Source organism: Triticum aestivum, chromosome 4B (genome assembly GCF_018294505.1).
Source record: "Triticum aestivum cultivar Chinese Spring chromosome 4B, IWGSC CS RefSeq v2.1, whole genome shotgun sequence".
Lineage (NCBI taxonomy): Eukaryota > Viridiplantae > Streptophyta > Magnoliopsida > Poales > Poaceae > Triticum > Triticum aestivum.
The window spans coordinates 628471291-628488540 of NC_057804.1; positions in this window are offsets into that span (position 1 = coordinate 628471291).

The window sequence follows — 17250 nt, forward strand, 5'->3', positions numbered from 1 at the left end:
ATCAAAGCTTTTGGTTTTATATGGAGTTATGGTGAAGCTTGTATTTACAAGAAAGTGAGTGGGAGCTCTGTAGCATTTCTAATATTATATGTGGATGACATATTGTTGATTGGAAATGATATAGAATTTCTATATAGAAAAAAGGATACTTTAATAAGAATTTTTCAATGAAAGACCTCAATGAAGCTGCTTACGTATTGGGCATCAAGATCTGTAGAGATAGATCAAGACGCTTTATAGGACTTTCACAAAGCACATACCTTGATAAGATTTTGAAGAAGTTCAAAATGGATAAGTCCAAGAAGGGGTTCTTGCCTATTCTGCAAGGTGTGAAATTGAGTAAGACTGAAAGCCCGACCAAGGCAGAAGATAGAGAGAATGAAAGTCATTCCCTCTGCCTTAACCATAGGTTCTATAATATAAGCCATGTTGTGTACCAGACATGATGTGTGTCTTGCCATAAGTATGGCAGAGAGGTACCAAAGTAATCCAGGGGTGGGTCACTGGACAGTGGTCAAGAATATTCTGAAGTACCTGAAAATGACCAAGGATATGTTTCTCGTTGATGGAGGTGATGAAGAGCTCGTCGTAAAGGGTTACGTTGACGCTAGCTTCGACACAGGTCCGGGTGACTCTAAGTCACAAACCAGATACGTTTTTATATTAAATGGTGGAGTTGTTAGTTGGTGTAGTTCTAAGTAGAGCGTCATGGCGGGATCTACATGTGAAGCGGAGTACATAGCTGCTTCGGAAGCAACACATGAAGGAGTCTGAATAAAAGAGTTGATATCCTATCTAGGGGTAATACCCAGTGCGTCAAGTCCAATGACAATCTTTTGTGACAACACTGGAGCAATTGTCTTAGCAAAGGAAGCCAGGTTTCACAAGAGAACAAAGCACATCAAGCGACGCTTCAATTCTATTTGCGAATATGTCGAGGATGGAGACATAGAAATTTGTAAAGTGCATATGGATCTGAATGTTGCAAACCCGTTAACTAAGCCTCTTCCACAAGCAAGACATGATCAGGACCAAGACTCCATGGGTGTTAGATTCATTACAATGTAATCTAGATTACTGACTCTAGTGCAAGTGGGAGACTGATGGAAATATGCCCTAGAGGGAATAATAAAGTTGTTATTATTATATTTCCTTATTTATGATAAAGGTTTATTATTCATGCTAGAATTGTATTGACCGGAAACTTAAATACATGTGTGGATACGTAAACAAATACCGTGTCCCTAGTGAGCTTCTACTAGACTAGCTCGTTGACCAAAAGATGGTTATGGTTTCCTAACCATAGACGTAATTGTCATTTGATAACGGGATCACATCATTAGGAGAATGATATGATGGACAAGACCCAATCGTTAGCATAGCATATGATCGTTCAGTTTATTGCTACTGCTTTCTTAATGTCAAATACATGTTTTCTTCGACAATGAGATCATGCAACTCCCGAACTCCAGAGGATTGTCTGTGTGCCATCAAATGTCACAACGTAACTAGGTGATCATAAAGGTGCTCTACAGGTATCTCCTCAGGTGTATGTTGAGTTGGCACGGATCGAAACTTAGATTTCTCACTCCGTATGATGGAGAGGTATCTCTGGGCCCTCTTGATAATACAACATCACAAGAAGCTTGCAAGCGAAGTGACTAAGGAGTTAGTTATGGGATGATGTATTAAGAAATAAGTAAATAGACTTGCCGATAACGAGATTGAACTAGGTATGGAGATACCGACGATCGAATATTGCGCAAGTAACATACCAACGGACAAAGGGAACTACGTATCACTGGTGCGGAGACCTACTATACAAACGGTTTCTAACCCCTTTCCACGACGGCATTTGGAAACCGTCGCCAAGTGAGTGTGGGTGATAGGGGGGTCCTTACCATACAACCCACAAATCATCGAGGATAGGCCCTCCTAGCACATAGGCTGGGGCAAAATGAGCTCGTGTGCGATCTGGCGGGGCATCGAAACCCAGTTGTTTCCTTTCGTAGTTACATCCCACATGGTGAATCCTAGAAAAACATTTTCGTTCGTATGTATATCACACATAGTTTTTTGTGTGGAAACGTTTGTGCTAGGTGGCCAAACGCAAACAGTTCTCTACTGGAAGCCGTGTGTGATTGTTACTTGATTGAACACGCCTACTTTCTAGGAACCGTGAGGGTTGTTTGAGTTCATCGCTCACGGTGTTCTTTGAGTAACCGTCTGCAATAGAAAACCCCAATAAGCAGGGCAATTAGCCTATTATTAATAATCCATAAACTAATCAAATTGATATTTCTTATAAAACACACCAGATATTTCATATCCGTACAACAATGATACGTCTCCAACGTATCTACTTTTCCAAACACGTTTGCCCTTGTTTTGGACTCTAACTTGCATGATTTGAATGAAACTAACCCGGACTGACGATGTTTTCAGCAGAACTGCCATGATGTTGTTTTATGTGTAGAAAAGAAAAGTTCTCGGAATGTCCTAAAAATCCATGGAGACACTTTTTAGAATTAATAAGAATTTCTGGGCAAAAGAAATACACCGGGGGGGGCCAGGGCCTGTCCACGAGACAGGCCCCCCCCCCTGTAGGGCGTGCCCCCCTATCTCGTGGGCCCCCTAGACCTCCACCGACCTCAACTCCAACTCCATATATTCCGTCTTGGGGAGAAAAAATCAGAGTGAAAGTTTCATCGTGTTTTACGACACGGAGCCGCCGCCAAGCCCTAATCTCTCTCGGGAGGGCTGATCTGGAGCCCGTTCGAGGCTCCTGAGAGGGGGATTTGTCGCCGTCGTCATCATCAACCATCCTCCATCACCAATTTCATGATGCTCACCGGCGTGCGTGAGTAATCCCAACGTAGGCTTGCTGGACGGTGATGGGTTGGATGAGATTTACCATGTAATCAAGTTAGTTTTGTTAGGGTTTGATCCCTAGTATCCACTATGTTCTGAGATTGATGTTGCTATGACTTTGCAATGCTTAATGCTTGTCACTAGGGCCCGGGTGCCATGATTTCATATCTGAACCTATTATGTTTTCATGAATATATGTGTGTTCTTGATCCTATCTTGCAAGTCTATAGTCACCTATTATGTACTATGTTTCGACAACCCCGAAGTGACAATAATCGAGATACTTCTCGGGGATGATCGTAGTTTGAGGAGTTCATGTATTCACTATGTGTTAATGCTTTGGTTCGGTTCTCTATTAAAAGGAGGCCTTAATATCCCTTAGTTTCCACTAGGACCCCGCTGCCACGGGAGGGTAGGACAAAAGATGTTATACAAGTTCTTTTCCATATGCACGTATGACTATTTACGGAATACATGCCTACATTACATTGATGAACTGGAGCTAGTTCTGTGTCACCCTATGTTATAGCTATTACATGAGGAATCGCATCCGGCATAATTATCCATCACTGATCCATTGCCTACGAGCTTTTCATATACTCCGCTTATTTACTTTTCCGTTTCTACTGTTACAACTACTAAAAAACCCAAAAACATTTGTCTTTACCTTTGCTACTGTTACCATTATTATCATACTACTTTGCTACTAAATACCTTGCTGCAGATACTAAGTTATCCAGCTGTGGTTGAATTGACAACTCAACTGCAGAGGTTTTGCATTCTTCAGACCGGATTAATGCTGGCCAAGCAATCATCACGCTGGAACGTAATTGCCGGTTTAAGTCACTTAAGATGAAGTCGGGACGGCTCAAGCGCCACTGTAATGACATGGGCACCCTTATGGCCGCCTTGGTCAAGTATGCCGATTCTGATAATACCAAGGATCCCGATTCTGATGAGGAGAAACCGAAGAAGGGAAAAAAGAACGGCGGTGCAAAGGGACAGCAGCACAACCAAGGAGGCCATGGGAATAACGGTAAGCGTAAAGCAGATTCAGATTTTGTAGCTCATGCTAATGTGCAGCGTCATAAGGGTAAACCGCCCCAGCGCGGCGGCGGAATGAATCTGGAGCGTTTGTTGAATCAGCCCTGCCCGAAGCATGGGACCAAGGAGGTTCCTGCAACACATCTCTGGAAAGATTGTCACATTATGAAGGAATTCAAAAACTCTGATCTTTTCCGGTATGATCAGGGTCCATCGGGCGGTTCAGGTCCAGGTTTTCATGGTGGCGGCGGTTCAAACTATGGATTTCAGAGTAATCAGGGCAACCAGAACAACCAAGGTGGTAATAACTAGCAGAATAATCAAGGAAATCAGTAGCAGTCGGGTTACCAGAGTCACCCAAAGCAGTTGAATGGTGGGCAGTATCATGTGTTCACCACTAGTTTGTGTAAGCGTGACCAGAACCTTCACAAGAGGGCTGTTAATGCTGTTGAACCGGCAGTACCACGTTACCTGCGGTGGTCCGAGCAACCTATTGTGTGGAGCAGAGAGGATCATCCGCCCCGGGTTGGCAATCCGGGTCACCTGGCTTTGGTGGTGGCACCTCAGGTGGGAGGTTATAAGTTCACCAAGGTACTCATGGATGGAGGAAGCAGTATCAACATTCTGTATTATCAGACCCTCCGTCGCATGGGGTTGACAGACAAGAGTCTTAAACCGTCCAACACTATTTTCCATGGTGTGGTACCAGGTAAATCGGCATATCCTATTGGTAAGATCGCTTTGGAAGTTGTGTTTGGTGATGAACATGAATCCCGGTCGGAGACATTGACCTTTGAAGTGGTGAGGATCCAGAGCCCGTACCACAAACTGGTTGGGCGACCGGCTTATGCAAAGTTCATGGCGAGGCCTTGTTATATTTACTTGCAGCTCAAGATGTCGGGTCATAAAGGGACCATTACGGTTCACGGAAGTCGTAAAATTGCTTTGGATTGCGAGGAAGGTGATGCGGCCTATGCTGAGTTGGTTTGTTCTACAGAGGAGTTGAAGTTCTATAAAGGTAATGTTGATCCGATAGATATGACCCCTCTGAAGAAGCCCACAACTGAGCATGACCCGAACCTGATGTTCAAACCAGCTGGTGAGACTAAACTTGTTGACTTTGTTCTAGGCGATTTGTCCAAGCAGTTTAGCATCATCACAAATCTGGATCCAAAATAGGAAAGTGCGCTCATCGAGTTCATCCGTGAGAACCGGGACATTTTTGCATGGAAGCCTTCTGACATTCCAGGTGTACTGAGGGAACTCGCTGAGCACACTCTTAATATTGATCCCAAGTTTAGACCGGTCAAGCAATTTCTTCGTCGTTCTAACGAGGAGAGGCGCAAGGCAATTGGTGAAGAGGTAGCCCGGCTGTTGGTAGCTGGGTTTATCGTTGAAGTATTTCACCCTGAGTGGTTGTCTAGTCCGGTGCTTGTTCTTAAGAAAAACGGCACTTGGCGCATGTGTGTGGATTACACAGATTTGAACAAGGCTTGTCCGGCCGATCCTCTCGCTCCCCTGCGTATTGATCAGATCATTGATGCGACGGCGGGTTGTGAGCGTTTGAGTTTCTTGGATGCTTATTCAGGCTATCATCAGATCAAAATGGCAGTTAAGAACCAGGAGAAGACCGCCTTCATCACTCCCTTTGGAGCCTTCTGCTATGTTTCTATGCCCTTTGGGCTCAAGAGTGCCCAGGAAACTTATCAGCGCTGTGTGCAGAATTGTCTTCACACTCAAATTGGGTGCAATGTTCATGCTTATGTTGATGACATTGTGGTAAAGTCCAGGAAAAAGGAGACATTGATAAGTGATCTCAAGGAGACCTTTGATAATCGGCGTGTTTATAAGATGATTCTCAATCCAGAAAAGTGTGTTTTTGGTGTTCCGGCAGGCAAGCTTCTAGGTTTTCTTGTGTCCAACAGAGGCATTGAGGCTAATCCGGAGAAGATCAAAGCGATTACATCCTTGGCTAAACCGGCATGCATCAACGATGTTCAGCGTCTAGCAGGTCGAATTGCAGCCCTAAGCCGGTTTATCAGCCGGTTGGGAGAGAAGGCGATCCCTCTATATCAGATGTTGAAGAAAACAGACACCTTTGTCTGGAGTGATGCGGCTAAGGAGGCGTTTGAGGATTTGAAGCGGCAGTTGGCTGAACCGCCAGTCCTTGCTGCTCCGGTTGACAAGGAGCCCTTGTTGTTGTACGTGGCTGCTAATGTCCGTGCTGTTAGTGTGGCAATCGTGGTGGAGCGTAAGGAGGCTGGTAAGGAGTATCGGGTTCAACGACCGGTTTACTATATCAGTGAGGTGCTTATCGAGTCAAAGCGGCGATATCCGCATTGGCAGAAGCTGGTATATGGGGTTTTTATGGCAAGTCGGAAGCTCAAACAATATTTTCAAGGCCATCCCATTACAATGGTCAGTTCAGCTCCTTCGGGTAATATAATTCAGAACAGGGAAGCAACTGGTCGGGTTGCAAAATGGGTAATTGAACTTGGTCCACATGGTTTGAAGTATGTGACTCGAACAACCATAAAATCTCAGGCACTTGTGGACTTCATTAATGACTGGACCGAGTTACAAGCACCAGAGGACAAACCGGATAATACATATTGGACTACTCATTTTGATGGGTCCAGGCAATTGGAGGGCTCGGGGGCTGGAGTTGTCCTTACTTCCCCTCGAGGTGATAAAATTCGTTATGTCCTCCGTTTAATGTTCCCATGTACTAACAATGCAGCTGAGTACGAGGCTCTGCTCCATTTGCTCCAAGTGGCCAAGGAGATGAATTTAAGCCAGGTACGATGCTTTGGAGACTCTGATCTGGTGGCTCGGCAAGTTTCTGGCACTTGGGATTCTAAGGATCCACTCATGGCAGCTTACAGATGTGAGGTGGATATTGTGGCGGGTCACTTTAAAGGGTATCAGGTTGAGCATATCGATCGGCGCAAAAATGAAGCGGCAGACGCTTTAAGCCGTCTTGGATCTCAACGTAAACCGGTACCTCCCAATACCTTTTTAGATTTCTTGCATAACCCATCAGTTAAGTTGCCTACAGAGGAGGATTTGGCTGTTCCTGATCCGGAGCCTCAATTGGTGGCTGCTTTACACGTTGTGCCGGATTGCACGGTTCCATATCTGGCGTATATGAACCGGGGAGAGTTACCAGATGATGATGTCCTGGCCTGGCAGATAGTCCGGCGATCCAAGTCCATGGTTATTCCCAATGGCGAGTTACACCGCTGTAGCATTTCAGGCGTATTTCAGCGTTGTGTTTCTCCGGTAGAAGGCCAAGAGATCCTACGGGAGATTCATGAAGGGGACTGTGGTCATCATGCCGGTTCAAAGTCCCTGGTTGCATAAGCTTTTCAAAAGTTTACTGGTTGACAGCTCATGCTGATGCGGAGGATCTGGTAAAGCGATGTGATGCTTGTCAAAAGTTTTCACGCAGAGCTCATGCTCCGGCTCAAGAATTAAGGATGATTCCCATCACTTGGCCGTTTGCCACTTGTGGGCTTGACATGGTGGGACCCTTTAAGCGCTCCAAGGATAAAAAGACCCACCTGCTGGTGGCGGTTCACAAGTTCACCAAGTGGGTTGAAGCGGAGCCTGTCAGCAAGTGTGATGCGTCTATGGCGGTTCAATTTCTCAAAAAGATTATCTTCCGCTTTGGCTTTCCACACAGCATCATCACGGATAATGGCACAAACCTTTCTAAAGGTGAGATGGAAGATTTCTGTCAGAGAGAGCATATCCGGCTTGACTTAGCATCTGTGGCGCACCCCCAGACCAATGGACAAGCGGAGAGAGCTAATCAAGAAATCTTGAAGGGTATTAAACCCCGGCTTATGGTTACTTTAAAGTGGACGCCGGGTTGTTGGGTGGAAGAATTGCCTTCTGTGTTATGGAGCATCAACACCACACCCAACAGATCGACGGGTTACACACCTTTCTTCATGGTGTACGGGGCAGAGGCGGTCCTCCCAAGTGATATTCGTCATGATTCGCCCTGGGTTGCTAATTATGTTAAAGCAGACAATGAGCAAGCACGCCAGGAGGCGTTGGACCTGTTAGATGAAAAACAGGATATGGCTTTAGCCCGTTCGGCAGTTTATCAGCAAGACCTGCGGTGTTATCACAGCCGCCGGGTTAGGACAAGAACCTTTCAAGAAGGCGACTATGTGCTCCGGCTCATCCAGGATCAGACCGACATGCACAAGTTATCCCCACCTTGGGAACGGCCCTTTGTGGTCAGCAAAAATCTGCACAACGGATCATACTACCTCATTGACGTTCGAGACAACTCACGCAGCTCTGAGGAGGAGACCCGGCGGCCGTGGAGCATAGCTCTCCTACGGCCTTACTACACTTGAGCCATAGGCTTTTTCTTATGTACATATTTCGACAATGTATATATTATGATCAATAAAATAAACCAACATCCTTGCTATAAGCAGGGCCTCTGCTGTTTTTTCTCAAATATCCTTTGAGTTACATGGGGGCTTCAGCTGACAAAGCGAAGTACTGCCAGTTAAACCGGCTATCATGCCACAATACAGCTTGGGAGCTTCACACCCAAGGGGCCAAAGAGAGTCTGGATGCTATGCACAGCTCAAACATAGGCACCCAATGAGGACAGCTCATCATGTTACTTGGGGGCTCTTTGTGTAAAGTAACAAAGAGTTTGAAAGGACCCTTGTAGCTGGGTATCGACCCACGGCTTGGAAGCCTGGTATATTTACCTAAAACCCCGGGTTAACCTACCTTCATCAAGTAAGCCACTCCTATACAGGAAATCTGTGACACTCCAAAAAATTTAATTTGGTTTTTATCAAAAACTTTGTGGTTTTTGAAAAGAGGCCATTTAAATTTTTTTTCAGAAAACCTTCCTCTTAAAAACTTCCTTTTGATTTGGCGAGGATTTTTTTTTTCAAACTTTGGTGTTTGAATCTTTTGAAACTTCTTCTCTGTTGGTTCCCTCTCAAATTTATTTTTGGGAGTTTAATCTTTTTCTTTTAAAAAGAACTCTATGAAAAACTTGGGATTTTCATATCTTTAAAACCACCCATGACTTGGCATTTTTGCCCATGTGATAAAAACCCCTCCAAAACCTCCCCTCCTCCTTGTAATCAACCTAAGTTCTCTGTCCCAACTAATCCAAGCAAGTTTTGGATTTTATTCTAATTGTTTTTCCTCTCAAATCATTTCTGAAAATTATTTGGAGCCTGAGTGATTTTCAAAGCAAGTACCCTATTGCATTTGAGTTTTGACCTCATACCAACTCTCCTGGATAGTCCTTTGTACCCACAACCCAGAACCATCTTGATCCACTCCTCCTCTTTTCAAATTTTTCAAAATTCAGTCTCTGCAAGTTTGGACCAGATTTGCCAAATTTGGTGAAATTCATATATACACTCCTCCAAAAATTCCACCAAAAATCATGCAGCCTACTGGAGAAATGAGTAGCCACTCCACCAAAAATCAGCTCAAGGAAAAATCACCAGAGGCCAAATTCATTATGTCGAACACCTTGCATGCACTGTTGCTGTTCAAAATTCAGAAAATTCAGACTTCAGTGTCATTTTGCGTTCGTCAGCTTCACTCACGCGTTCACAGTGCACTTGGCACGTTCCTCGCCGCCTCTTCCTACTGTCTGGAGCACCACACGCGCACTTGGCCTCTTCCTGGCGTCGGTGGCACGCTGGCCCGCCCTCGCCAGCGTCTTCTGCGGCGTCGGGACCTCCCGTCGTAGCCGACAGGGGACAAGAACGGCGGCTCAACGCCGTTCCGCGCCGCCCATCGCCCCTCTGCTCCCCGCGTGGCCTCATGCGTGCCAGCGCACGCCCGTGGCACCGCCACCGTGGCCGGCAAGCACGGGACGCGCTCCCTGCCGCCGACGGGCCCGCGCCGCCCCGTTCTGTCAAACTCACCCCCAAAGCACCAAACTCCAGCTCGATTAGCACCGAAACGGAACCGTGGACCTCCTCGATGACGCCCAACGTCCTAATTACCCCGACCAAGCCCTGCGCCGCCGTAATCGTCACTGGAGACCCCCGTTCACGGCCACTGCCTCGGGCCGCCTATAAAAAGGGCCCCCGAGCTCACCCTCGTGCACGCATCATCACTACTCCTCACCAACACCCCGCCAGGCCACTAGGAGGACCTCAAGGAGGTCTCCTCCCCCAACTCCGGCCGCCCCGATCCGCCTCGGCCTCCACCATGATTCGCTCCGGTGAGGCCATCTCCGGCGCCCTAACCCCGTCCGTTACCCTCTCTAGCTACCAGGAGCCTAACCCCCTCTTCAATTTCATCTCTGCAGCCCTCTCCGACGAATCCCTCGACCACCCGAGCCGCCGTCCGCCGGAGCAAAGCTCGCCGTCGACGTGGTACTCGCTGGCGACCACCACCACCACCAACCAACGCAGAATGGCGCCCTGAGCACGGAGGTACCCTCCGATCCCCCTGCCTCGACGTGGATCGCCGCCGGCGACCACCGCGGCTCTCGGGCGCCGACGAGCTTCGTTCCCCCCCTTTTTGAAAGTTCAAACCTGACGAGTGGGACCCCACCGTCAGCCTCTCTGCCCTCTCTATTGAATCATTTTTTGGAAGCGCCTTCGGGCAAAATGCGTTTTCCCTTTGGGCTGGCGTAGTTTCTGCCGAAGCGTTTCTGTTTTTATAAGCTAGCCCCTGGAAACTTTCTGTTTCATTATAGATGAGTCCCTGGACAAAAACCTTTATAACTTTTAAACAGAGAAGTATTTTTGATTGATTCTTTTTCTGTTCTCTTTAAAATTTTGTCTAGTTTTTATCAGATTTATTTGAAAAATATTTGGAATACTTTTTGTGCACTCCTTAGTATTTACGATAGCGCATATATTTTCTTTATACCGTAGATACCGAAGGAGGTGACGGAGCCGCGAACTTCACCGAGCTAGGCTCCGACTACTCTGAACCAGGCAAGCATGTTTGAACTTTTGATATGATGAATGTCTTGGCATGTTTTGCATTTAGTTAGTTTCATGACATGTTGAGGAGCATATCGATGAACGTTATTTTTTGCAATATTGAGGTAAGTGAGTTCGATGATCCATAAGTGGATGGATGTGAGTATGAATGGCCATGTGTTGGCATGAGGATGGGTAAGATGGCAGTGTCGTAGCATGCCAGTCTTATGCCAGACTATGTGACTTCAGTGTCAAACCGTAACGGTCCAGTTCCTCTCATTTCCTTCCCTGTACTACCACATGTTTTCCGCAAGGAGTATGGTTTAGTAAGTTGCAAACCGCTTTTCTGGTACACACCAAAAGGAGAGGCTGTGATGATGGTTCCATGGCCCTGGATTAAAGCCAGTCATCCGGTCAGGGGGCATGGGTGTTTCCGGTTGGGACCGAGAGGGGGGGCACCCCTTAGAGCGCGCGTATATAAATTTGATCCCATGCTATTCGAGATTGTGATCTCCCCGTCTCAAAAGTTTTTCTTGGACGATGTCTAGGGTGATTCCTAGCATCGAGAGGTAGGATGGGTGTGTACTGGTTAGCTGTGTTTTCTTCCGAAATACCGTAAATGGAACTAGTCCTTCGTGACTACGGAAATCCGTTGGCTGTGGGAAAAATTTTGTACAAACTCTGCAGAGTCATATATTCCTCCAAATCATCTATTCCCTGTCCTAGATCGATTTTATCTTATCCTAATCAAATGTCAGTTTTGATGGCAGAAACTCCGGTGATTCGCATGAGTGCTAATTTCGGTTAAATGATTATTCCAGTGGATGGACTAACCCATTTATTCTCATGAATTAAATGTTTATTATTAGTATTATTTACTTGTGAATAAAAGCCCTTTCTGCGATGTCGCTCAGACGTCCGACTATGGCATTGTTGTATTTTACTTTCTTTTCAAGCCCTTTCTGTGATGTCGCCCCGACGTCCGACTGTGGCATTTCTTTTAAACCCCTTTCTATGATGTCGCCCAGACGTCCGACTGTGGCATTTCTTTTAAAGCCCTTTCTGTGATGTCGCCCCGACGTCCGACTGTGGTATTTCTTTTAAAGCCCTTTCTGTGATGTCGCCCCGACGTCCGACTGTGGCATTTCTTTTAAAGCCCTTTCTGTGATGTCGCCCCGATGTCCGACTGTGGCATTTCTTTTAAAGCCCTTTTTGTGATGTCGCCCCGACGTCCGACTGTGGCATTTCTTTTAAAGCCATTTCTGTGATGTCGCCCGGACGTCCGACTGTGGGATTTCTTTTAAAGCCCTTTATGTGGTGTCGCTAAGACGCCCGACTGTGGCATCATTTCCTTATATTTATTTATTCACCTTTCGAGGCGTCGCTTCAGACACCCGATCGGTAGTTATTTATGTTTTGTTGGGATTTCAGGCGGACTACCGCCGTTTCCCTTTAACTTACCTTGTTATGCTAATTTTTGAATGTACATTGGTGAATTATTCATGACGCATTCATGCATGCATTTGTTATATCTTATGTCCGAACTGTCTTGCGAGTACTTTCAAAGTACTCACTGGCTTGTTGATTTGGCCAGATGCTGACGAAGGCGATCTCTTGGATGAAGAGTTTGATAGCGAGTCCGACACTTAGAGGAGTCCCAGTCAGTCTCGTGCGACCCTGGATTTGGTCACTGTTTTATATCCGCTTCCGCTACCAAATAAATTCATCGAGCCTCACCTCGACGCTCGATGAGATGACAGACTTAGAGTCTTGTATTTCTCTCCCCGCTGTGTTTCTCCACCACCGCCCTAGCCTCGAGTCAGTAGTATGCCTCCACACCACTGTGTCATGTCTGCCATTATGTAGAATTATTGGCGTGCTTGTAATAATTTGGTTAAGCAACCGTAGTTCGACCCTGTAATATATTTTATGCTACTGGCTTAATCTGTCTACCAGTGAGGAGGATTTCTCTCATACTGGACTCAAAAGATTGGTTTCTCAATAAATATTTTTATTGGAAAACCGGTCGTGACATAATCCTGGCATGACCCTCCGAACGTTTGACAGTTACTCTCATTGAGACCCTGAACTTGTCAAAGTTAAAACGGTGATTGGTTAGTTGGAGGCCCATCTTAAAAGGCCAAATGGTTTAACTCAGCGGCCTGGCAGCCCTTGAAAAGCCTCGAATTTGGGCCTGGCAGACCTTGAAAAGCCTCGACTACGCGGTTTTATTTGCGTTTGTCATTATTTTCTTATGATGAATTCTATGTTAAACCGGTATCTTTGATCTGGTATGGCTTTTCAGTCATCTTCTGAGCCCGGTGTTTCTTAACCCGGCTTGGTTTTCAACTACAGGTTGACAGACCTTATTATCAAACCAGAGTTTGTTAACCCGGCCTGGCTTTGACTACTTGTCACCAATTTTTCTCATCTGGTGTTCATCGTAACCCGGCATGACTTATTATACACCATCAGTACATGGTGGAGTTATACAAAATTCAAGATTTGGGTCTTCACCCTTATTACAATCAAAGTTGGTAAACCAACTAAAGTGATGTCACATCATAGGTATGAGTTATTTCATATTTCTTAAGGTTTGATTATCAATCAGGCTTTATCTTAGGTATTATGACCCGTCCAGCGGTAAACCGCCAGGACAAACATTCTCTATGCAGGCTTCAGAGTCGCATTATCAAAGCATAAGAAAACATTGAATGTATTATGGTGGTTCAACACAGGTCGTGCATCAGCACAACAAATCAAAGAGTTTTAACTAGCCTATTACAAGGCACTTTGAGGCCCAAAAAGCTGATTGTTCTTGCACAACAAAAGTTTGTCACAGAAACACAAATGCCGGATTATGACTCATTGCCAGGACGACATGAAGTGGAAGGATCTTCAGGCGCCGGTTCAACCTCCCCCTCTCCACCCAGAGGCTGGAAGTCAAGGGTGGTCCGGTCAATCCAGGTTAGAGCCTGAAAGATAGCTTCTTCACTTATCAGTTCGGACGGGTCAACATCAGGGGCATAAGTGTGCTTAAGGATTGGTGGGATAAGGTTTTGCGCTTCTGTCACAGTTGTATCCACCCGCTGATTCCTCTCATCATAAAAAGACCGATGAACCGTCAGGTTAGCCTCTGCAGCAAGTTGACTGGACAGCGGGAGCATCTCCTTCTTAGAGCTTTGAGTGTGTCATTGTCAAATGCTGATCCGTCTGCCTGTTCATCTGGAAACCCCTTGGTGATGTCAACCGGATCTAAGTCATATATCCATGCTTTGGCCCGAGTTAGTGCCAGTAAAGTGCCAGCCCTGACAGCGGATCGCTTCACCTCCACTATCTGAGCCGGTGTCATGGATAATCTTGTTAATGTATCCTTGATCGATGTTGGCGCCGGTCTATTGTATGAAGTTGTAGAGATGACTCGCTGAGCACCGGTATACAGTTGCTCAATCAACGTATAGGCTGCTTTTAGCTTCATCCGCATGTTTGTCCCAGGATGAGTAATGCGATTGCCTGCGGCGGTTTAAGAAAATTCAGGTTAAACTGGCGGAGTTGATAGTACTACAGAGTAGATGTTATAAGGTACTTACCAAACACGGCCGCCGTCATGGAATCCACTTGATGCTTCAGACCCGTCAGTTCTTCCTCTACCGGTTTAAGGGCTGCTTCACCATCTTCTGCCCGCTTCAATAAAACAGCCTTTTTAGCCTCCTAGTTGGTGCGTTCAGTTTTGAAACCCTCTTTAAGCTGTTCCATGGCTGCCAAGGCACCCTTGAGCTTTTCTTTGGCTTTAGAGGTTTCTTCTTGCTGTACCTTAAGGATTTCTTGAAGATCGGTGGTTTGGGACACTTTGGTCTTCAGGTCAGCCTACAAAGTCAGATGATACAACAGTTACAGATCTCTTAAAGTCCCAAGTGCATAATCAATTAAACACTTGGCACTTGGGGGCTAATGTGGATTGCTTTTTAAAGTGAATATTTTTTAAAGTTCCAAGGCTCAATCCAGGTATTAAGCTTGGCACTTGGGGGCTAATGCACATTTGATCAGTCATAAGGAAAGGCAATGAAACAAGGACAAGACAGTCCCGGTTTGTCTTCAAAAAGGCAAACCGGTCCTTGGGGGCTACTACGTTGGAGTTCTTTATATCAAAGTCCCAATTGATCTTCAGGAGATAAACCGGCCCTTGGGGGCTACAATGGAGAAGATATACAGAATATAATAAATTTCAAAGTGTTCATACCTCATAACGCTCCTTCATCAGGTTCACCAAACCGGCTTCAAGGTCACGGCTGGTGCACAGGCGGTTTAAATAACCGGAATGAAGTTCTTCAGCGCTAAGGTTGATGAAGTTGGATAAATCCGCGTTCCCTTTCCCCTTTCCCATGGCAGCAAATTCCTCCTTGGCGGTATGTTTGGCCAAGATAATCGGATTACCAGGACTGGTGTGAGCTGTGCCAGTAATTACAACATCATCATCGTCATTTCTTGGTGGACTTGGCGGATTGCTGGTACCCCTAGCTGGACTTGGCGGGTTAGCAGCCGGGCTCGGCGGATTGGCAGCCGGGCTTGGAGGGGTAACATGAGGGCTTGATGGATCAATGTGAGTCGCCGGGTCAGCTTCCAGCGGATTAGCTTCAGTGTTCTCGCCTTGTAGGATGGAATCATCCATGACATCGGTATTTCTACCGGTATCCTCAACAGTCCTCTCCGGTTCAACCTCACCAAGGGGGGTATTAGTTTTAGCCTTCTTGCTCAGACGGGCTTTGGCAATGTGGCATCACAACAAAGATTAGCACGGTAAACCGAACTATGAAGGAAAAATATGAAGAATAGTACACTTAATCAGGGACGGTTTTAAGAGGAGGCAGCTAAGTGGTTGATGATCCACCAGACGAATTGGAAGACGCCTGGTAATTTGGATCAGACAGATTAAGTGGGTCTCTGAAGAAACCCTTCAAAGGATAAAGTTTTTCGGGAGAACAAGTAACCTCTGGGCGACATTTCCGGTTTGGCTTATCCGGTAAACCGGAAGAGGTGATCTGCTGGCCACTGTGCCAGGTTGTGCGATGTTCTTCAGCTTGTTGTGTCTTGAAAGAAAATTTTGGATCCAGATAAGCAAGAGGGTGGGAGTATTTTATTTTCCGGACTGCACAGTGAAATCTTTGAACCGGCACAAGATCTGAATCAGAGGAAAGAGAGATTACCTCAACATGATCTGCACGACTGGCTGCCGCATCATCCTGGGAATAGTCATTGTCAATAAGGTGTATGAAAAAGGAACCAAGTGAATCAAGTTCTACCTTTGGGTCTGATTTGTCAACATCTTCTGGCAGATCAGAAGATTCGGTGGTTTTCTTCTTGCCCGCTTTCTTGGTGACCCTGCTTTTTGCACGAGGAGATCTAGCCGCATTAGTCCATTTCCAGAAGGAGATGTTGGCCTGCAAAAATTAAAGGAAAGGAGTATTAGCACATTGTTAAAGCAAAGGCGAATCAGTGAGCATTAAGTTAAACTCACCGCTGGCGGTTTGTTGGTGGCGCAAAAAGCTGGCAACCCGGTCTGGCTGCAGGCGGCGATCGATTCGTCAAGCATCTTTTTCACACATTCAGTAACTTCAAGGTCTGACATTACTATTTCGTGATATCGTTGAGGATCTTTAACGTCTCCGGTGTACTCATGCATCAAACCGGGGCGGTGGCTTAAAGGCAGAATGCCCCAAGAAACCCAACAGCGGACAAGATCAATTCCAGTCAAACTGTTGGTCATTAGAGCTCGGAGCTTGGCGAGTTGAGGTGCATAAATCTTCCGTTCTTGAGCAGTTAAGCATGGAGCTAATGGGTAGAGGTTGCTAAGCCGGTGAGGGCGGTAACCCGGCAAGGGTTTTCTCCATCAGGGGAAGTATTCCGGCAATAAAACCAAGTTTGGTTCCAATCTTTAGGATGGCTATGGTGTTTTGCATGGGGAAAATCAGCTTCTTTTCTCTTCTAGATTGATACCCCACCAAGTTCCGTGTTGGGACCATCAGAGAACTCCGTACGGCGGTTTAAAAGAAAAAAAATCCCGGAACAACTCCACAGATGGTTCTTCTTGAAGGTACACTTCACAGAATACTTGAAAGTTGCATATATTGGACACGGAATTCGGTCCAATATCTTGTGGATGGAGTTGAAAGCTCACAAGGACATCCCGGAAGAATTTTGATCCGGGCGGGCTGAATCCCCGGTCTAAGTGTTGCATAAACACAATCAACTCTCCATCTTGAGGTTCAGGAGGGCACTCAGAGTCCGGAACTCGCCACTAAAGGATCCTTTTCGAGGCTAAAGCGCCAGTGGTGACATATCCGTTGATTTGTGTCTCGGTGATCTTGGACGGAACCCAATTGCAGGCAGAGAA